Raw genomic sequence first — 6995 nt, forward strand, 5'->3', positions numbered from 1 at the left:
GGGGGGAAAAAAAGTCAACTGATTGGCCAATACAGTGAGGAAGTATTTCCTCAATAGTTAATATAAAAATGCTGCCACAAACAAGCTACACATTAAGAAGGTTTATGAAGAACTGTCAACATAACAAGGTTAATTTGCACTTAACTGTTTTGCTCTTGCTTGAAAATATATAAACATATATTGATTACTTATTACTTTGGCTCAAATGTCACTGGGAAAATAACCAAACTCCATACAAATGGTTTCTCTTAAAATGACAGGATTTAGGAAGCTGTAAATTAGTGTGTAAGAGTGTGATTCTACTGAGTAAACATGGAGGTTATGTTTGTTCATCATCTGTCCGTAGGCTGTACCTAACGGTGTATGAATGGGTGTGGATGATTAGTTAGAGTCCTGATGGGCAGGTGGCACCTTGCATGGTAGCCCCTGTCATCAGTGTGTGAATGACGACATGTAGAGTGAAAGCGCTTTGAGTGACTAGAAAAGAGATATACAAGTACAAGTCCAGTTTACCATTTACTATTATAGTATGCCAAAAAAAGGTCATAAACAAATGTTGTAGCTTAGTATGTTATTAAAAATACTGTAGTATAGTGTGCCATCGAAATGTGTATATTATGCTATAAAACGTATGTTATAAAAAAGCTTCATAGGGTAGTATGCCATAGAAAATGCCATAAAAATGTCATATTAAATATCATAGTACAGTATGCTATGAAAAGTATAGTAGATCAAGATTTTTTATAGAAAATGCTATGGTACAATATGTTAAAAGTGTCATAGTATATAGTAGGCCATAAAAAGGTCGTAAAATGTGTCATGGTACAGTATGCCATAAAGAAGTCTTAAAAAATATCAGTTTATTATGCCATAAAAAGGTATCATAGTAGTGTCACAATAATTTCATCATCAGTCTTAGTGTAGCATGCCATTAAAAAAAGCACAACAAAATGTCATACTATAGTACATAGTATAAGGTGGTATTTGTGGGGTCAAACAACCTGTCACGGCCCTTTTGACTTTAGCGTCTGCATCCCAGGGAGTGGTATAATGGCCTGCTGCTCGTCATCTGAGGGAAACCAGAAGGAGAGACGGAGAGAGGAGATGAGTGTGTGCCATCTTTAAGTTGCAGGAGAAGTGCTGTCACAGGAAGGCAGAAGAAATGGGACAATAAGGTGACAGCGATACACTGAAGAAGGCACGACAGTGTTTAAAGCAGCGGAGTGTCTGCTCCAAAGATAAAAGCTCAAATCACAATGGCATTTAACCCCTCTGTTCCTGAGGCGAGGAGGCACACAGAAAGAAGAATTTGTTCTTTTAGTACAATACCACGTTGGATTAGTAAATTTAACATTAGCAATGAAAAAAAACTCAAATTTCCTAATGTGTGGAATAACAATTATTGGGGTTACTGCAGATATAAAGAAAAGAAAGACAAAAGAAAAGGAGTTTTCTTTTAAATAACTTTCATTTCTATTAAAGCTTTAGTGTCCATGAGGGGCCCCACTATTCTGAGTAGGACTTTTGGGAATAAAGTTATCTCACTCTTGAATTGCAGCAGCACTACAGGGAAGCAGGTAGCTCAGGAGAAAGCATAGGCTTTATGGTCTGTTTGACTCTAAATGGACCATCATTTACTAAATGAACATCATGCTGTATTGAAGAAGACTTGAAACTAGAGATTGAGACCATAAACTCATGTTCACAATGTTTACTGAGGTAATAAATCAAGAGAGAAGTAGAGTCATTTTCTCATAGACTTCTATACAACCAGAGAAGTCGCCCCCTGCTGGACATTAGAGAGAATGCACATTTAACGGACTTCCGCATTGGCTTCACTTTGTGAACTGCAGGTTGCCTCCTGGGAGAGAGAGAAACATATTTAGTGAGAACTCTCATCAGCTGTGGATTATACATGCAGCAACATTTCTCTTCTTAACACACGCACTCTTATTTATGAATTATTTGCATCTGTACGTTTTGAAATTGTGACTGGGACATCATTATTAAATAACCCACAATATGATTATTGTTGCTCTTAAATTATATAACTCATCAAACACTCACGTGACTGAATGAAATGATGATAAATTGTGTAAAAAGCTCTCTGACTTTAATTGTTTCATAATAAAGTTATTGAGGGATATATCAGATCATGAAAAGACAAATCTTTCTAATAAATGAAGAAAGTTGTTTGTGGTCCTTTTGTTGTTCAGTCTACAATGAACATATATTTAAATCAGACGGTGAATCAGAAAACTAATCAAATATAAACTAGAGTTTAATCTGATCTGTCTTCACTCCGGTGCTAAACTCAGTCAGTCAGTCCGATCGGCTGCAGCGTCCAATCACATAACTTATGAACAATGAGGGGGCGTGTCGGCCGTTAAAACACTTCCTGGAAGTCTGTGCTCGTGGGTCCTCGCTCATGGCTCCTCGGAGATCCCTCCTCCCTCCTCGATCCTCGCTCCTCAGAGCTAAATAAGAGCTTTGGGACGGCCGTCAATATGGCGGAGCAGAACAACTTCCGGTTCGAGCGAGGAGCGAGGAGCAAGGAAATGACAATTAAGAGACTTGGCAAGTACCCAGAGACAGGAGGGAGCTGGGAGGAGACCAGGGGCGGAGCTACAGAGACAGAGACACAGAGACTCAGGCCAAATCCCAATGTCCCCCCTTACGGACTCACGGACTTTGAGGCGCGCTCCCGCGAAGTCCGTGAGGGTTTAGGGCAGTGGTCGCCAAACTACGGCCCGCGGGCCGGATGCGGCCCGCCTCCACATTTGGTCCGGCCCCCTGAACAATACCAGAGACGCATTATGATTTTTTTTCAGTCTGCACAATTAATAGAATTTTAATTGCGATCACGATTTTGGCTGCCACGATTAAATGAGCATGATCGTCTGCGATATTAACGTTTAAAATACGTGCTCTGCTACATATCAAATCAAACGCTTCCTGAATCAGCCGACCACCAGGGGGCGAACGAGATGAGAGCTGTCATGCGCGCACCCTGTAGAAGTAGAAGAGTAGAAGAAGTAGAAGAGCCGAGAGATGAGAGACGGGAGCTTGAAGGACGAGTACTTGTGCTTAATTTATTTACACGCCGCGTTTTCAATTCCCCAGCTCTCTGTATCGCGCACGGCGGTGTTCCGCCCCGATCCGCGCGCACGATGCAACAGTCGCTAACCTGCGCGTAGCATCCCCCCCCCCCATAATCGGGCCCTAGGTCAAACGATATGTTCAGTGATGTGGCCCTCACAGGAAAAAGTTTGGGGACCCCTGGTTTAGGGGTTTAATATAATGTTTTCTGCGCTCACTAGGAGACAGCGGTCTGTGTGACCTCTGAACCAGAACAAAAACAGCTGGGGCTCCGCAAGTGTTCCGGGAGGCTAGGCTAACGCAAAAACAACAGCAGCAACACACATTCTGCTACACACTCAAGGGCCATTCAGATATTAGATGTAAAAAAACTAACCAGTTGACTTACCAAATGCTGATCACATCCTCCTTTCTTTGTTAACAAAGAGTTTAATCCCACAGTTAAATCCCAACTCACAAATCTGTTTATCTTCCAATTTCAGCCATTGAGTGTTAAAAAACAAAGCTTGGTAAAAAAAATAATAATCTACACCAAGCAAAATGCAAAAAATGTCATAATTTCTTCCATATCTTTCAATTTGAACTCTTACTACTCCGACTAAGCCTCTGCTGTAAGTTTCGTTTCATAATAGTCATGTGCTCGCCCACTGACCAATCACAGCATACGCTGCATCTCACTGCAGCGCTGCTCCTGAAAACTGAGCTGCACGTACTGCTGACGTGCTTATAGGCCAGCTAGCAGCTCTGGCACGTCAAAGAATACGCCCAACATGACCAACTAAAGATCTGATTGGTTGAACACTATGACAATCAACAATATCGTCCCCATTCACTTAAACTGCAGAGGGATTCACTTTTGAGTCTGAAGGCCTCGGGCCTCTCTTCTTACCTAGAGACACAGAGGTGAAATCTGATTGGATAAAAGCTCTACTTAAAACAAGCTGCACTGGAAGCAGAGCAACTGAGGAACACAGTAGCTGTGCAATGAGAAAATAAGATAAAAAAATATTTTTATAAATTATGATACATGTAGTGTATTTAAGAAAAATTATAAAATAGCAATAACTTTGTGATTCTCTTTAGGCCAGCAGAGAAGGCTTTGCAGGCCCTGATGGCCCGCCACTGCTGATATGGGGCAAGAATGGCCAAATTTGTAACTAGCAGAATGGTGTTGGTAACAAAAACAACAGATAGCCACTAAAGTTAGTTAAGATTAGCTAAGTTAGCAACTGGCAACCCAGTGTGAGTCACTGTAGTAAAGTTAAGCAAAAAATATGAGAATGAGTAAAGGGCAAGTATTGCCATGGTCATTTTTATAGAGGAAGCTAGCCAAATGAGTGGCTGGCAACACTGTGCCTTTACTGGAAACAGGGTAATGCACAGCATGAAACAAGTGAAATCTGGGTGAAAACACTGAAAAAAAAAAGCATGTGGCACAAACACGAACCTTGGTGGACTTTTTCTTCTTGTACAATAAAATGATGGGAGAATACAATAAGGATTGGCAACATAGTGAAACTCACAGAACTCAGGGTAAGTGATGGACGGAGTAACAAGGAGGTCTTCTGGGAGAGAAAGGAGGAACATTTCAGCGCTAATCAATGGTGGAAGCTTAAATTTGTTGGGCAGAGGGACGTCTAGATTATCTTCCTTAGCTGGCTGCCAACCCCGAATGAGCAGCAGGAAATAGATGGATGGATTTTTTATCAAATCATTTGAAATGCTCAAAGATACTCACTGCTATTCTGCAAGAGGAAGCACACCAGATTTGATCAGTTTTAGTCTTGAAGGAAAACCCAAGACTCGACTTCTTTCTCAAGTGGCCTTGAAAAGAGTTTTTTCCAGTCATTTGTAGCCTAATTGCTATTATAATAATAATAATAATAATAATAATAATAATAATAATAATAATAATAATAAAAATAACTTTATTTATATAGCACCTTTAAAAACAGAGTTCACAAATAAAAATGCTTTGACAGTCAAAGCAGCAAAAACAAAGCAATAATAACAGAAAGCTCAGTGAGACCGTTGGATACGTTAAAAATAAACTCAGAAATTAATTTAATTAAATAATCAATAAAAATAATTTAAAAATAATTTAACATTAAATAAAAATAAAATAGAAATATATATATATATATATATATATATATATATATATATATATACACATACACACATACATACACATATGTATACATATATAGTTGCACTCAGAATGCTTCAACCCCGACCGCAAATCAGGTCCATCCTTAAAATCTACAAACCCCCAGCCGCTCCCAATAAACAACCCAAACAAGGACAACCCAAATAGCTCAACACAACTAATGCCACAAGCGGTCTCCCCAAATCCAACACAAAGTTCCCCCACCAATGAACACCACAGTCCCAAAACCACTCAACCCCTCCATGACAAGCACCTCCGGTACCCGGCGGAGCACCCCTCCGCTGCCACGACCCGATGCAAACGCGACGCACAGCCAGACACCAGGCCCCGACAGCGCCCCCGAGGAATCTCAGCCCACCCGGGAGCTAATGGGCTAAGATCCTCCAGGAACGCCGCCAGAACCCGGCACCCAGCCATGCCCCATGCTGGCACCAGGCCAAAATAGCAAAAGGGCGCTCCACCAAGCACCAAAGACGCCTGCCATGAAGGGACCGAACAACTCAGAGACCGCAGCAGTCACCGAAAGCGGCACTCCGCGCCAAACCCGCAGAAAACCCTGCAACACCAGCCGTGCCCAGCCACTCAAACTGCTCCCGTCCGAGCCGTTCACCGAAAACAGCCGAAAGCCTCCAAATCCCACCAACAAACCCAACCCGCAATAGGGGCCAAACAATCGAGTGCAACTGCATTTATTAAAATAATTTAGTCAAATCAACAAATAAAAAGAATACAGAATTAGAACAGTAAAGCAACGACATCACATAAAAGCCAGTCTGTAAAAATGTGTTTTAAGAAGTGATTTAAAAGAGATCACTGATTCTGCGAGCCTTATCTCCTCAGGCAGGTCGTTCCAAAGCCGAGGGGCCCTGAGGGCAAAGGCACGGTCACCTTTAGTTTTCAACCTCGACTTTGGAACAGCCAGAAGGGCCCCACCCGAGGATCTTATGCTGCGAGCTGGCTCATAGGGGGTCAACATTTCCTCTATATATGTTGGGGCCAGACCCATACGTGCTTTAAAAGTGATCAGTAAAATCTTAAAATCAATTCTAAAACAAACAGGAACCAGTGGAGAGAGGCCAGAATTGGGGTGATGTGATGTTGTCTGTTAAAACCAGTGAGAAGCCGAGCTGCTGCGTTCTGAACTAGTTGGAGGCGAGAGAGTGGCTTTTGGTTGATGCCAGAAAGAAGGTTACAGTATGTTAGAAAAATTCACGCAAGACCGATGGAAAATCATTAATCAATTGGCCATTTATTCTTGCAAGAACGAGACAGAGTTGATTCACATACAGTATACATGGATCAAGGCTGCTCAGAGGTCTGACTCTGAGCCTCGGATATTTACACCACGACAATACAGTGTCACAGGCAATACGTCACGAAAGCATAACACACACACAAAATGGCGTCCACGCCATGTAGTCCAAGTAGATGTCTGCAACTTTACCTGAGCATTTGTTCTGGCACAAAGGTCACATTCTCATAGTCAGGAGGCTAAGTTCTCATAACATAGCTCTGTACCCATCTTAACGCTCCCACAGTCCTTATTATCATTTCAATCCAGGACATGCTGCTGAGTGTTCTTTCGCATAGACTAAACAACTGTGGTGAGGCAGTTCACACAACAAGGACACATAAGGACACCAAGCTTTTTAAGCACACCTTATCATTAGTCATTTAGATTTTCCCCAACACAGTAATCAAGTCTTCAAAGATGAATGCATGAATC

Source organism: Pholis gunnellus (genome assembly GCF_910591455.1).
Source record: "Pholis gunnellus genome assembly, chromosome: 4".
In the NCBI taxonomy this organism is placed as follows: Eukaryota; Metazoa; Chordata; class Actinopteri; order Perciformes; family Pholidae; genus Pholis; species Pholis gunnellus.